This window comes from Pyrus communis, chromosome 5 (assembly GCF_041283825.1).
Source record: "Pyrus communis isolate YQ-2024b chromosome 5, ASM4128382v1, whole genome shotgun sequence".
NCBI lineage: Eukaryota > Viridiplantae > Streptophyta > Magnoliopsida > Rosales > Rosaceae > Pyrus > Pyrus communis.
In genome coordinates, this window is record NC_142569.1 from 10,655,400 (window position 1) to 10,670,396 (window position 14,997).

Below are 14,997 nucleotides of genomic sequence, written 5' to 3' on the forward strand. Positions count from 1 at the left end.
TGAGCAATTGGGGAGTTTATCATTGATTTCTTTTATATTTATATTGAAATTAAATTAATCTTAAATTTGGGGGTATGAGTACACTTTCTAGGTAGTGTCCTTTGATGGCAAACAACATGATGCCCATGTGAGGAAATCTGCCCTCCATTTTCAAGGGTACAAACAATCCCCACCTCTTTTCCAAACAAAACAACAAAATCAAATGAACTTACCCTCTCTCCCTACTCCTTTTTTTCCTCACTATGATCTTTTTGCCCCTAAGTTGTGAAAATTTACACCCCCTCATTTTCCAATGTTCCCTTTCTTACATTTACTAAGTTACCGGCCAATCATCTTTGTGAATTTCGAGATTCGAATTCGATACTATTTCTAACATTACGAGAAAAGTCAATAATCTTAGTAGTTTACGATTTATTGGTATTCATCTAAGTTGAAGGTTTAAAGTTTGATTCTCATAATTGACAACTTCAATACTTAATTATGCTTAACCCATTTTGTGGCTACATGACTCAACCGAAAGTCGAATCCCAAATATCGTTGTAAAAAATGTTTAATGAGAAAGATATAGCAACCAAACATGTTTTAGCATGCCCAACCTTAGCACACGACAAGCAGAGCAATAACTTAGGTCCTAATTTCCCCCTCACATATTAGGATTGACCTGGCAGAGAAAGAGTCCTCTAATCTGAGAAAAAACACATTTAAGCACTTAGCTTGCTGATTGAACTCATTTCCGGGAGAAAGACGGAAAGTGAATCACACATAGGGAAATAAGAGACATTGCGTGTGCTTATAAGTAATTGGGATACTTCTTATATTGTCAATTGGTTTTATGGTGGAACCTCAATTTTTTTCGTAGTATTAGAGCAGGTTGTCATATATGTGAAGCCCAACGATCACATGTGCTCCACGCCACGCAATTAATGTTGTCCGCATGTTAAGCTTGAAAATTCATCACACGTAAGTGGGCATTTAAGAGTGAACATCAAAAAAAGAAGAGACCTTGCATGTGCTTATAAATAGTTAAGTTACTTTTTATATTCCACTTGATTTTATAGTAGAACCTCAACTTTTTTTAACTCAAATGAAGTTTAATTTATTAGTTTTTTAAGATACAACTAAAAGATGTGAAAATAAATTGATTGCAGACTCACAATCCCGATTTTTATTTTTAAACAATTTAATTTATGGGAAGACATTTCAAATTTACAAGAGTACACAATATTGTTGCCAACTGCCCTAACTCCTACTTGCAGGCCCAATTTAATAGGATCAGGATCCTCTCCTGATCTTTGTATGGGGATCCTCATGACTAAGAAGCGTGGACCGTTGGATGAAAATCCAACAGCTACAAACAGGAGATCCCCTTTAAAGTTATAATAATTATAGCAGTTAGATTTTCATCCAACGATCCACACTTCTTAGTCATGAGGATCCTCATACAAAGATCAAGAGAGGATCCTGATCCAATTTAATAATGATTACAAATAAAATAACAAAAGTTACTTTTTTAAAGCTTAATGAGATCAAATCTTTAATTGACATTTCATATACACATGTCACATCGGTTTGTAGTTTGTACACAAGTAACTTTCTTCCTAATCTACAAAGAAAAAAAAAAAAGTTTTAACGAAAAGTTTCCGGTACTGTTTATTTTAACGAAAAATCATATTTTTACACTAAAAAATCAATTACGGTACTATTCACTTTACCCTTTATTTTGTCATTTTCGTTAAAACTCAAAATTTTCAAACTCTTTTCATTATTTTACCTAAGAAAAAATTGGTCACCTTCTACTTGTTTCTTGTTCCACACCATTACTCTCCTCATTCGTTTTCCCCTAACCGACTCCTTATCATACACACATTCTGGTGTATGAATTTGAGCTTCAGTTCAAAATTTACATGTCCACATATAATTTTGAGCTTCATGTGTGAATTGTGAGTTCTATGTAGTCACACATCTATACGTACTATTTTGAAGTCATAAAAGTGTATAAACAAGAAAAAATTATTCTTTATTTTCATGTGAAACAAGTGTGTGAAAATTGCTCAATTTACTTTCCGTCCCATTCCTCCGAAAACTCAGAATAATCTTTGTTTTTGAATAACCAAAATGCAAATTTATTATTTGTTCATAAAGAAGATTTGTATGATACAAAAAGTTTGTAACTCAAGTAGTTAACAATATGTTGATTGCACTTAACGTCTAAAGTTTGATTTTTCTTCTCAAGTATTGACTTTTATTTTTATAAACGATAGTGTCAGTGGATTAAATCGTTATATATATGGGGGATACGTGGATCAGTAAGGATCTCACCTGCACCAAGATGCATATACATTATTTCTTTATGCCAGTACGGTAAAACATTATCTACTTTGAAATATTGATTTATAAAAATTGCGACTCGAGTATTATTGGAAACATAAAAGTAGAAGGGAAAATTGCCATTGGATGCTCATCGAGTGCCATTCAAGCATGATGATAATGCTTCCATAAATCTAGAGATAGAACTACAATTTATTTCGATTTAAGGAGGTGTGGTCAGGTGTTGGCTAGCTCCTTGGTTTTCATGACATATTCATGAAGTAACCTTTCTTGCACTGCACCAGCAGGACATCATATTCGAATCCCATGATTTGTGTTTTAACAGTGCCATCTTCAGTGATTATTTTTGTCATGGATTTATAATCATTCTCTCAATTTTTATATATAATTTGTATATTTTTTGCTTTGAATATATTTATTTAATTTGTATTTACTAGTCATGAAGACAAGCAAACAAAATAAAATAAAGGAGCACACTAGGTTTTTTTTTTTTTTTTTTTTTTGCTTAATCAATCATTAACAATTGAAATTCTTTTTTTTATTTTCCCTCCCTAATCAAATCACATTATCTTTTTATCGCTTTAATCCAACAGATTTAATTTGTCGGAAGTTATTCAAAGGGGGTTTAACCTACCTAATTCACTAGCAATATAATGGCCATTTAATCATGGTTTTTTAACTTATTTAAATCTTGATTTTAATGAAAGTATTTTTTATGAATTAATTTATTTATTTAAGGAAATAATCAAGTCAACCAGCTAATTAAGCCAGCTTATGCATGAATAAGCGCAGTTAGTGATGCAAAGGATATATCATTTTCCCATGTATAGAGAATAGTGAAAGGAAAGAGTAGAATCATGAGTACAAAGAGACAAAGGAGAATGATTATTTGCTTTCTCATCCCATATGGATTATGATGTCATAGGATTTCGGTAGTTCTTGTAGTCAAGAGTATTTACATTCACGTTTAGTCAAGTTCAAATTCTCTTCTTTTTTTATTTATGCATCATCGTACTTTAGCATATAGATCGGACCATCATCCAAAATCTGGACATAGTTGTGTGGTGAAACCAAGCTATGATACCACAAATTCAAGTGTTCATTGCTACTAGAGGCCAACTTATAAGGAAGGGTGCCCAAGAGCTTGTGTATCATCATAATATAAGTTTTCTAATAACATGACGGTGTTAGTCAAACTTAAAAGCTGCTTGATTAGACTATAAACCGAAAATACAATGAAACTGACATTACATTTTCTTACCATGAATGAGTACTTGAAGAAAGAAAACCATTCTAAATCCTTTCCCCTCTTTTTAATAAAACCTAAGAGAAAACAATTTGTCGATTCCACCTTAAAACCAGTAATCAAATACTCACAAAATTAGTAATGAGATCAACTAGTGGGTAGTTGATCCGATTCTCATTCATTACATTCCATATTCCTCAGTTTCTCGATTTCCTAATCTCTCTTTTTATACCTGATAAGTAAACATGCCATTATAGAGAAGAGACAGTGTTTAGAATTTTCAAATTGCTTACATATGTAGATTCCAAGAGGGACCTTTTAATTGCTTTCTTTATCTCACTTGACATAGTTGGGAACCAAGATCATCCCAAGTAGATCTTGTAGCTCAGCTTTTTACTAACATGTAATCTTAACAAGGTGACTCCTTAGTCTCCCTTGTCATGAGTACTAGTTTGAGATCTTCCTTCACCCCCTCAAGTCAATATCGACGGGCGATTGTGGAACATCCATTTGAATTCAATGTCTACATTATGGATGTGTGACACTAGTGGCCATTACATGAATAAATTACATGATATTCCACGTAATTTAATGTTTCATTTTCCAAAAATAAAAAAGCAAGAGCAGCTAGATAAAAGAAATTTGTGTTCATCTTTTTCTATTTTCTTAGAGGCTTGTTAACTTGCAAAACTCCCAGTGGACCCATTGTGGACCAAACAAATCAAGTGATAGAGAATCCAATGATGATCACGATTTATATTTTTGCGTTTTGATTTATCGACTTTTCATATTTTTAATAGGATATTCATAATTACATAGATCAAATTGAACTTTTAAAAGCCAAACGATTAAGAAAAAAGAATAGCAGCATGCAAAATAGTAACATATATTTCATTTTCTTTTCACGCCATTTTTTTAGAAACATATCATATTATGTTATGACATTTTTTTTTTCTTCATTATTGAACATAACACCCCATACTTTGAAAAGCGTATATTTTTTTTGCTACTGAAAATTTTGAAGTTCTCTTCTGTATTTCAATGATCATAAACATGAACATTAAAACAATTAAATAAAATAATTAGCAAGATTGTTAGAGTTCCAACCTTAAGATATTGATATTGTTTGGAAGCGTTTTTGAAATGATTGAAATTACTTTTTGTGAAAATATTTTTGAAACAAATTCTTAGTAAAAATTCAAGTGGATCTTGGAAAAACACTTTTGAAACCCAAAATCACTTTCACTAAAAAAAATGCTTTCAATCATTTTAAAACATTTTTGAACGAATCCCTATATTGGAAAAGTTACTTTCAAAGAATAAAATGACAATGATATTTCAAAATCCAATTATAAGAGCAAAGATGTATTGACCAGATGCATATAACAGCATCATGCAATTCTAAAGCATACTAGTATATGGGACAGTCAAACACGATTTGTGTAAAATAAAATATAAGTAATTACGTACTAAAAAAGTAACTCCCACCCACCAAAGGAAGGTACAAAATGCTTCAAACCACAAGCAAATTTTGGTAAGATTAGGACTTGAAAGATATATCCAACTTTCCAACTTGTGCACTTAGAAACTTGAAAGATAAGGTGGATTTAGTGGCATTTGTCATTCATTAAGGCTTAAAGTTTGTAAGGAACTTGTAATTTAGGTGGTTAAGAGTGTTTATCTTTGCATTGAGATTTTATAGCATATATCTTTGCATCGAGATTTTTTAGCTAAAATAGCTCGTGAGATTAACATAACTCTTCACTTTGGTCCAGACAATGAAAATCGACAAAAGTGGTCATTGAGTTTGTCCACCGTAAATTATTTTAGTTTTTGCTGTAAAAAATTTGTCAATATCCTTGTTATGTGGTCACGCGAATGACCACGTGATTACCTTTTTAAGAATATTTTTGTCAAACCAACCTTCTATTTAACGATGATACTGACAGATTTTCACGAAATGACCAAAATAATTTACAATGGACGAACTAAGGAACCACTTCTATAAATTTTCATTGACAGGGGCCAAAGTGAAGAGTTGTGCCAATTTCAAAGATCAATTTGACTAAAAAAAACTTAGATTCTACTGTTGTGATGCACTAAGCATAAGATAATGACATTAGCATTGACGCAAGATCAGAAAAAGTGCTTTAAGGATCCGTATCCGTTACAGAAAATTTGAACACACTTCAGCCTTGAAGAGCTTTGATTTTAGTTGACATAACAAACTTCAGTCCATGAGAATTGAGATTCCAATCCAAAGACTTCACTTCTGTCAACAAATGGAAACTAAATGACGCTAGACTAAATGGGCGTTGGCTGCTTTAAGGTTGGAGCTTATAACGGTCGAGCGGCGGTACTGTCTCAAGAGTATCTTGTATGTAGGTGCTAATAAAATCTTTATATGTAAAAGCTCGGTGGAGTGGAGAACTGTCCTTAACAAGTGCTTTTGCAGGTTCAATATGGCAGGTGCTAGAAGGATGTATGAAGCTTGCGACTGTGGTCCTTGAAACCTTGCTGTCTGTCACAACTCTGGTCAACACTGCTCAGATTCCCGTTACTGATAATCTGTGTTCATAGCAAAAATGCAGGAGATGTTTGTTAAAGAACGGACTATGGATATGTGATTAATAATTAATACATATATATATATATATATTTGTTGTCAACAAAACGTATCGACATATTATTAATGCACCTTCAAAGGCATTGGTGCACCCTAATTTTTTTAATAAAGAACGAACTTCCTAGTAAGAATAGAGTATATATATATATATATTGTTAGTGTGTAAATTGTGATCTGATGTGGTAGTTGTATTTCTAGCTCATATTGCTAGAATGATTAGCTAAATTGGTTGTATACCTTCTTGTTTAAGTCTCATAGGTCTTAAGTAAGTAAGTAGACATGTGTCTTCATCTCATAGGGTGTAAGATGGAAGGCTGGGATTGCATTGATGTTATTTTGAATACTGAGATCAAATTTTCCCGAGAATCGCAACCCATGAAAGTGCAAAGGCTACATGGGACATTCTAAAACAAGAATTTGTTGGTGATAAGCAAGTAAGATTTGTGAAACTTCAAGGTCTTAGACAAGATTTTGAGTATACTCGCATGAATGATAATGAATCTCTCTCTATGTATATTGCTAAATTGTTTGATCTGATTAATCAAATGAGAAGTTATGGTCAAGATCAGAGTAATCAAAGAATTGTGCAGAAATTGTTAATTTGTTTGCCTAAATCCTATGATAGTATTGCAACTCTGATAGAAAATACTAAGGATTTGGACACCATAGATGCTTAGGATGTGGTTGCCACTTTAAAGGGTTATGAACAAAGACTTGATAGGCATGGTGAAAGTAGTATGGAGAAAGCATTTGCTGGTTTGAACATTGCATCGAAACCAAATAGGTTTAATGGTCAAACAAACAATAGCAAATACCATAAGAATTTAAAGTCAAAAGGAAAACAATGGAGTAACAAAACTAATTGGAGCAATAAGGCTGGTGTTCCTGTGAAAAATGAAGCAAACAACACTGGAGATAAGTGTAAATTTTGTGATAGACTACACTATGGTGAATGTTGGGTCAAGAACAAGGTCAAGTGTCACAAATGCTATAAGATTGGACATATTGCAAGATACTGCAAGACAAACAAGGTAGTGGAAAAAGTAAATCTTGCTCATCAGGTGGAAAAAGCTGTTAATTTGTTCTATGCTAATCACTTTGGTGAAGTGGAGAAAATGAGTGATGTGTGGTATATAGATAATGGATGTAGTAATCATATGACATCCAAGGAATATTTGCTTGTAGACATTGATAGAAATGTGAAAGCCAAGGTCCAATTAAGCACTGGAGTCTTGGTTGAAGTGACATGAAAATGGACACTAGTCATTGAGACAATGAAGGGTAAAAGATATATAAAGGAAGTTATGTTTGTACCTGGTCTTGCAGAGAATTTGCTCAGTGTAAGTCAGATGACTGAGCATGGTTACTTTCTTCTGTTTGGAGACTATAGAGTGGATGTGTTTGATGACAGATCTCTAAGAAACTTGGTGGTCAGTGTGAAACCGAAAGGAAATAGGTGTTTTCCCTTGATTTTTAGTACAAACAAAGAGCTTGCATTGAGAACAAATGTGCAAAAGTGTGCAAAGGTGTGGCACAAGAGGTTTGGTCATCTAAATTTCAGGAGTCTTAAGCTATTACAGAGTCAATAAATGGTATTGGGGCTACCTGAAATCCAAAATAGTGATGAAATGTGTCAAGGGTGTGCACTTGGAAATAATCACAATGAGTCATTTCCCAAGGAATCAATATGGAAAGCAAAGGAGCCATTGGAATTAATATACTCAGATGTGTGTGGTCCTATGTAAACTCCAAGTCTAAGTGAAAACAAGTACTTCATTACTTTCATGACTACTCAAGGATGTGTTAGGTCTACTTTTTTGACAAACAAATCAGAGGTCTTCCATGTATTTAAGAAATTTAAAGCTATGGTAGAGCTTCAATGTGGATATCTTGTGAAGAAATTGAGAACAGATAGGGGATGAGAGTTCACCTCAAACGAATTTGAGAAGTTCTATGAAACCTTGGGGATAGAGAGACAACCCACTGTTGCATATTCTCCACAACATAATGGAGTTGCAGAAAGGAAAAACAGGACTGTTGTGGAGATGGCCAAGTGCATGATATATGAGAAAGAACTCCCTTACAATGCATGGTGTGAAGCAGTGAACACATATGTGTATCTGCTAAACAGAAGTCCTACAAAAGCTTTGGGGAATATTACACCTTTTGAGAAGTTCAGTGGAAGAAAACATGGGATTGAACACCTAAAAGTGTTTGGTTCAATGTGTTACTCTCTTATTCCAAGAAATTTGACACACAAATTAGAAGAAACAAGTGTCATAGGTATTTTAATTGGATATGGTGCTTGTGAGAAGGGATATAGAGTGCTTAATCCTGTAACTCAAAAGGTTTTGCTCTTTAGGGATGTAATCTTTGATGAAAATGGTAAATGGGACTGGGAGAAGCATAAAATCAAGGAAGTATGCATCCCACTATCTACAAATGAGTCTCTGGACATGGGTAAAATTGATGAAGTGTCTAAATCTCTGGAACAAGTGATACCTGATCGGTCTCAAGTTCAAATTGAAAGTTCTCCAGCCACTGGTTCCGATGAATCAACTAGCTCATTATCTATACCTCAGTATGATGATACTCCACTGAGGTACAAGAACTTGAGTGAGATTTATGAGAGATGCCACTTATGTATTGTTTAAACAAAATGCTTTGATGAAGCTACACATGATAAAGCATGGAAAAAGGCAATGAAGGATGAAATGAGTATGATTGAGAAGAATCAAACATGGGAATTGGTAAGGAGACCATTTGATAAACCTGTGATTGGGGTAAAATAGGTGTATAAAACAAAGTTGAACTTAGATGGCTCGGTTCAAAAGAATGAGGCTAGGCTAGTTGCAAAAGGCTATGCACAAAAACCTGGGATAAACTATAATGAAACCTTTGCACTTGTGGCAAGGTTAGACACCATAAGAACTCTTATTGCACCGGCTACAAAGAACTATTGGAAAATGTTTGAACTAGATGTGAAATCGACTTTCTTAAATGGTGTACTTGAAGATCTGGTGTATGTAGGTCAGCCATATGGATTCATTGTGCAAGGAGATGAGGATAAGGTGTACAAATTGCACAAAGCCTTGTATGGTCTAAAGCAGGCACCTAGGGCCTGGTATGGAGAAATTGATTCTTATTTTGCACAGTGTGGTTTCAAAAGAAGTACCAGTTAGGCAACATTGTATACCAAGTGTAGAGGAGACTCAGATTTGATCATAGTGTCCATTTATGTTGATGATATAGTTTATACTGGAAGTTCTCACGAGTTAATGGATGAATTCAAGGCTGATATAATGCATAAGTATGAAATGACATATTTGGGTTTGCTGTACCATTTTCTGGGAATAAGAGTTATGCAAACTGAAGACAGCATCTTCATATACCAGATGAAGTATGTCTCATCTCTGTTGAAGAAATTTGGACTCCAGGATTGTAAACTTGTGAGCACTCCACTTGTACCAAATGAAAAACTGAGAAATGAAGATGAATGTGGAGCTGCAGATGAAACTTAATACAAGAAAATTGTGTGAAGCTTGCAGTACCTCACAGCAACAAGGCCTAATATAATGTATGTTGCATGTTTGTTAGCAAGGTTCATGCACTGTCCTTCTAACAAGCATCATGGGATAGCAAAGAGGGTACTCAGATATGTTCAAGGAACTCTGGATTTTGGTTTAGAGTACAAGAAAGCAAAGGAGCAATTCTGATAGGCTTCTATGATAGTGATTGAAGTGGTTTAGAAGAAGACATGAAAAGCACATCTGGTTATGCTTTTACATTTGGCAACTGTTTCTTTTCTTGGACCTCTGTCAAACAACAATGTGTTGCTTTGTCCATGGCTAAAGCAGAGTATATTAGTGCATCAGAGGCAACTACCAAGCCACTTGGCTACGATTTATGCTAGAAGATTTTGGTGAAATGCAATCTGTTGCAACACCACTGAATTGTGACAATACTTCAACTATTGCTATCACTAAGAATCCCATATTTCATCAAAAAGCCAAGCATATAAATAGAAGGTATCACTTCATCAACGAGGCATTGCAGCAAGGAGTGATTGACTTGGTTCACTATCCTACAAAGGTGCAAGTTGATGACATTTTTACAAAGGCATTAGCAAGAGAGCAATTCACCTATCTTAGAGAACTTCTTGGGGTGAAATCAGTTCACAATTTAAAGGGGGTTGTTAGTGTGTAAATTGTGATATGATGTGGTAGTGTGGTAGTTGTATTTCTAGCTCATATTGCTAGAATGATTAGCTAAATTGGTTGTATACTTTCTTGTTTAAGTCTCATAGATCTTAAGTAAGTAGACATGTGTCTTCATCTCATATGGTGTAAGATGGAAGGCTAGGATTGCCTTGATGTTATTTTGAATATTGCCAAAAGTATATAATGGTTAGAAAGAGAGTGATATTCCCTCACTCTCTCAAATGAATGAAATGGTGAATGTGTGAAGAATATTCAGAGTCATATTCTCTATTCTCTCTCTCTCTCTCTCTGTCATCATCTCTCTTCCATTTTTCGTACTGTAATTCCTTCCATTCTCAGAGAGGATATGTGTAGTCATAGCTCACAGTGTATAATTTCTTCGAACTCTAACATATATATCATTGTCCTCAAACAAAAGGTATCAACAGGTTATCAAATACATTTTCGACAGAGCATCCGTTTTTAATAATGAACGAACCTGCTGTACAGATTTATAAGATATATATATATATATATATATATATATATATATTTGTGTGTGTGTGTGTGTGTGTGGGTGAAGTACCTGCAACATGTGACCTATATTGACCCCAAATGCATTGGGGACAGGCTCAACAGCCAGCCATTGAGCATCTTTCAAAACTTGAAGGCCATGAACTTGTTCTTGGAGAAGAATAGTTATGAGATTAATATTACTGTGTTTAGGTAATCCCAAGGTTAAACTTGGGTCTGGACATGGTGGGTAATAATTTGCAGCCATCAACTGCACTTGGCTCAGTTCACCCTCAAAAAATCCAGTTTCGAGTCCTAACCCTTCACAAATTAGATCCAGAAGACACAGCCCCAGCTTCCACACCTCCACCGAATAATGTCCCATCATTTCTCTGAAATTTTAGATCAGAAACAAAAAAGAAAATACATCTTTAACAATCTTTGAATTGCAATGGTGACTTAAAATAAATGTCTTGAAGGGTTACGATGAAGTGATCATAGGCTCATAGTAGAAAAATACCGAACCCGCATATATAGTTCATGAAAAATACAAACGTGTATTGTTTGTTGGAGTTTTGAGACTCCTAGTATCCCACATCGGGGAACTTTTCCTTTGTTCTAGTAATTAGAACTTGGACCATTTGGAAATGGATTGAATGTTTGGGCCTTATGATTTTGTGAATTAGGTATGTATAATATAGCCTAATACAATTAATATTAATTTTAATTTCAAATAAAGTTTTTTAATTAACATATTAATTAAGAAACGTTTGATTAAGAGACAGCTCTTAGAAAGAGTTGTGTTTTCAAATACGCTCAACAGGTAGGGTGTGAAACAACCTATATATTTGCAATCACATTTTCCAAATAGTATCATCATTTTCTTCCTCTTTCTCTTCAGTACAAAATTTTCAAAGAGTAAACACACAAAACAATTCACTAGAATTCTATAATCTAGTGCAAGTTATAGAATTAGGTAGTTGTATCCTGGTCGAGCAGACGTTGTAGAACCACAAGCACAAGAGTGACACGGAAATACTGTTCGAAGGACATAGCCTTTGCATTAGCTTCTACCTGTGGTTAATCTTGTATTTATTCCTGTTATTTCATTCTGTATAGCAATTATTTATCATTAATAAAGTATTTCAAGTTCTGTTATTTTTGTTATTTTTATTTATTTCTGAATTTTTCTTCAACATTGTTCAATAACTCTTTAAAAGATTCGATGAAGAATTGAGCCATTATATAATATTTTAGTATTATTTGTTTAGTTTTCTTTATTTGTTGTTTTTTTCTTTCAATATGCTTATAGTACATGTATAAGTATGCAAACAATATATATGTAGGCTTAATTGGATTAATAGTCTTCGTGGTGATAGGGTAGTTGGAAGATAGTCTCTGTGGTAAAAAAAAAACTAGGATTTAAGCCTGTGGTAAAGTCTGTTAGGATTTATGCACTAAATTAAAAATTCCATCAATTTTTTGTTAATTATTAGCACGTAAGCCACACATGTTAGGCTAAAACGGACTTCTCCATTAATTGTTAACATGTGGAGCTAGCTCGCGTGCTAATAATTAAAGAAAAGTTGACGGAATTTTCAATTTTAGACATAAATCCTAACAAACTTTACCACAGAGGCTTAAATCCTAGTTTTTTTTACCACATGGGCTATTTTCCAACTACCCTATCACCACGGGGACTATTAATCCAATTAGCCCTATATGGGGACGTTTGTTGCGTCGGACTATCTCGGACTGGATTAGCTTCAAGGACTAAGCTGGACTGGCTTAGACTAGACTAAACTGGACTAACTTAGTGAAGCGTTTAGTGCAGTATTGGACTAAGAAGCTGGATAATAACAAATTCTAATATTATTTTATTTAATATATAAATTAATAATATTTTATTATGATCTTATCTTTTTCTCCATCTTTTCCTACCATTTCCGTCCCACTCTTTTCCTCTTCTCTCATCGTCCCACCCTCTCCCTCTTTTTTTCCTCTCAAACCTCTCAATTCATGTCTCTTTCTCATTCCTGGTCAAACTCCTTATTGATTCAAGTCTCTATTTCTTTGTCCTCCCTCCCTCTCTAGCTATGCGTTGTTCGAACGGAACCTCACGGCTCCAATTTTCCCGACGAGTTGCAGGTTTCCCGATGTGTTTTTTGGCCAACCCTCATTAAATTGGATGAAGTTAGCACCGTCAAAAAATTCATCACCATCCCTGGACCGAGATCTTAGCTTTGCATGCTCGAATTTGTCATGGATTTGAAGAAGCCCAAATAGGCCGAGACTTCCAGACCATTTTCCGGCCACATTCGACCACATTTTGGCCTCAATTCAAGTAAAATCGTAATCTTGTCACTCCCAGCTTCAATTTGGTATATTTTATATGAAAGTTGGTTGTGAAATGGATCTGAAAGAGATTCAGGAAGTTAATGATTGATTTAGGTGACCAGCGATGACGAGGAGTTTGTCGGGAGTGGTCATTAAGCATGACAAGGACGAGAAATAGAGGATAGTCTTAGCTAGTCCCATGGTTATTTGGGGGTCTCACTAAGACCTCTTAGTGAAGGGTTTTGTCCATGCTAGTCCCCTCTAGTCTCATTAATGTTAGTCCCAGCATGGAACAAACACAGTATTAGACTAATAGCTAGTCCAGTCCAGTCCAGTCCAAGTTAGTGAGGGCAAACAAACGTCCCCTATATGTATTATTCATGCAAACAATATACGTTTATAGTAGTTTAAGAAAACACGTATCTTCCATATGTCTGATAATTGTATGGAAAACAGTATTTTTCAAAAAGTGTTTTGTACGCATATAATACACGAATCAACTAACTCTAGGGAAGTGATTAAAATACCGATATTTAGCCGGTTTTTCAGGCCAGGAATCGATGTGTTCCTCCAGAGGATGACAAGTCTTAAATTGTCTCTCCAATAATGTTTCTACTCCTTCACATAGTCGATGCTGGTGTATAGTCTGCAACTTTTCTTAGCATCTTCAGAATAGAGGCTTGCTTTGTCTTCAGAAGGCTGCTCAAAAAACTCCTTGGACACACTCACGACATCATGCATCAAATTGTCTGGCACTCCATGATTAACCAACTGCATTTGCAAATCAAGTTATCGATTTGTAAATCCGCCTTTTAACCACCAAAACAAAAAGAAAGAAGAGGAAGTCATTTTCACACTCTTTTCTCCCGTCTGTTTTTTTTTTTTTTTTTTTTTTTTTTTTCTCTAGCTTTTGAATTGAATAAATCAAAGAAGAATTAAGGAAAGACATAAACAAGAGAAGCATAGAATGAGAAAACGATAATGTGAAAATCACTACAAAAAAATAAACGAGTATGGCAAACCTGGAAAAAGCCGAATTCTCGGGCAGCTTCTGTGATCTGCTTGATCAGCTGTGGTTTGTCAGTGCCAAGAAAATCAATAACCGGGATGCTCTCAAATAGTGAAACACGTACATTCCCAGGTCTAGTTTCAAGGGTTAATATATAAGATTCAGGTACATATTGCAAGTCCCTTCCGTTTGAGATGAGTTTCTCCATTTTTTTTTTTTTTTTGTTCAAAATAATGAAGTTAATTAAAAATGAAATGGTTTAAAATAGTTTGAAGGAAGACAGATTAAACGTCCATTTCATAAAAGCATATTCTTTTTTCATGCTGTGGTATAGGAGCATGCAGAAACAGACAAGCCATAGTTGAAAATCAGAAGCGGACAAACCAAATGTTAAACTAAGAAGAATATTTAATTAATCGAAAACAGAAAAATATTGACGAGAAGGCTACATAATTAGGTGTTATTAATATGTTCTTCCCTCAGTTTTTTATTTGGTCGTAGATGCATAAAACAAACAAATATGATCTTAAGGGGAATCTACAAACATCTATCTTGTTGAAGAATTTTGATGAAAATTAAACAAATTTACTGATATATATTTGAATGATATTATGACGACACAGTTTTACAAAAGAAAATACTTAAACTTGAATACTAAGATCGTAATATGTCCTAATCAACTTGACTATGCCCAAATTGACTAACTAATTCATTGTTAAACATGAATTTGAAATCATCA

General features: G+C 34.3%; 1 pseudogene; it reads right to left on the reverse strand.

Moving 5' to 3' along the window:
• Positions 1 to 5,898: 5,898 nt before the first annotated feature.
• On the reverse strand, positions 5,899 to 14,466 carry LOC137724738 (hyoscyamine 6-beta-hydroxylase-like; annotated as a pseudogene).
• Between the last annotated feature and the right edge of the window lie 531 nt (positions 14,467 to 14,997).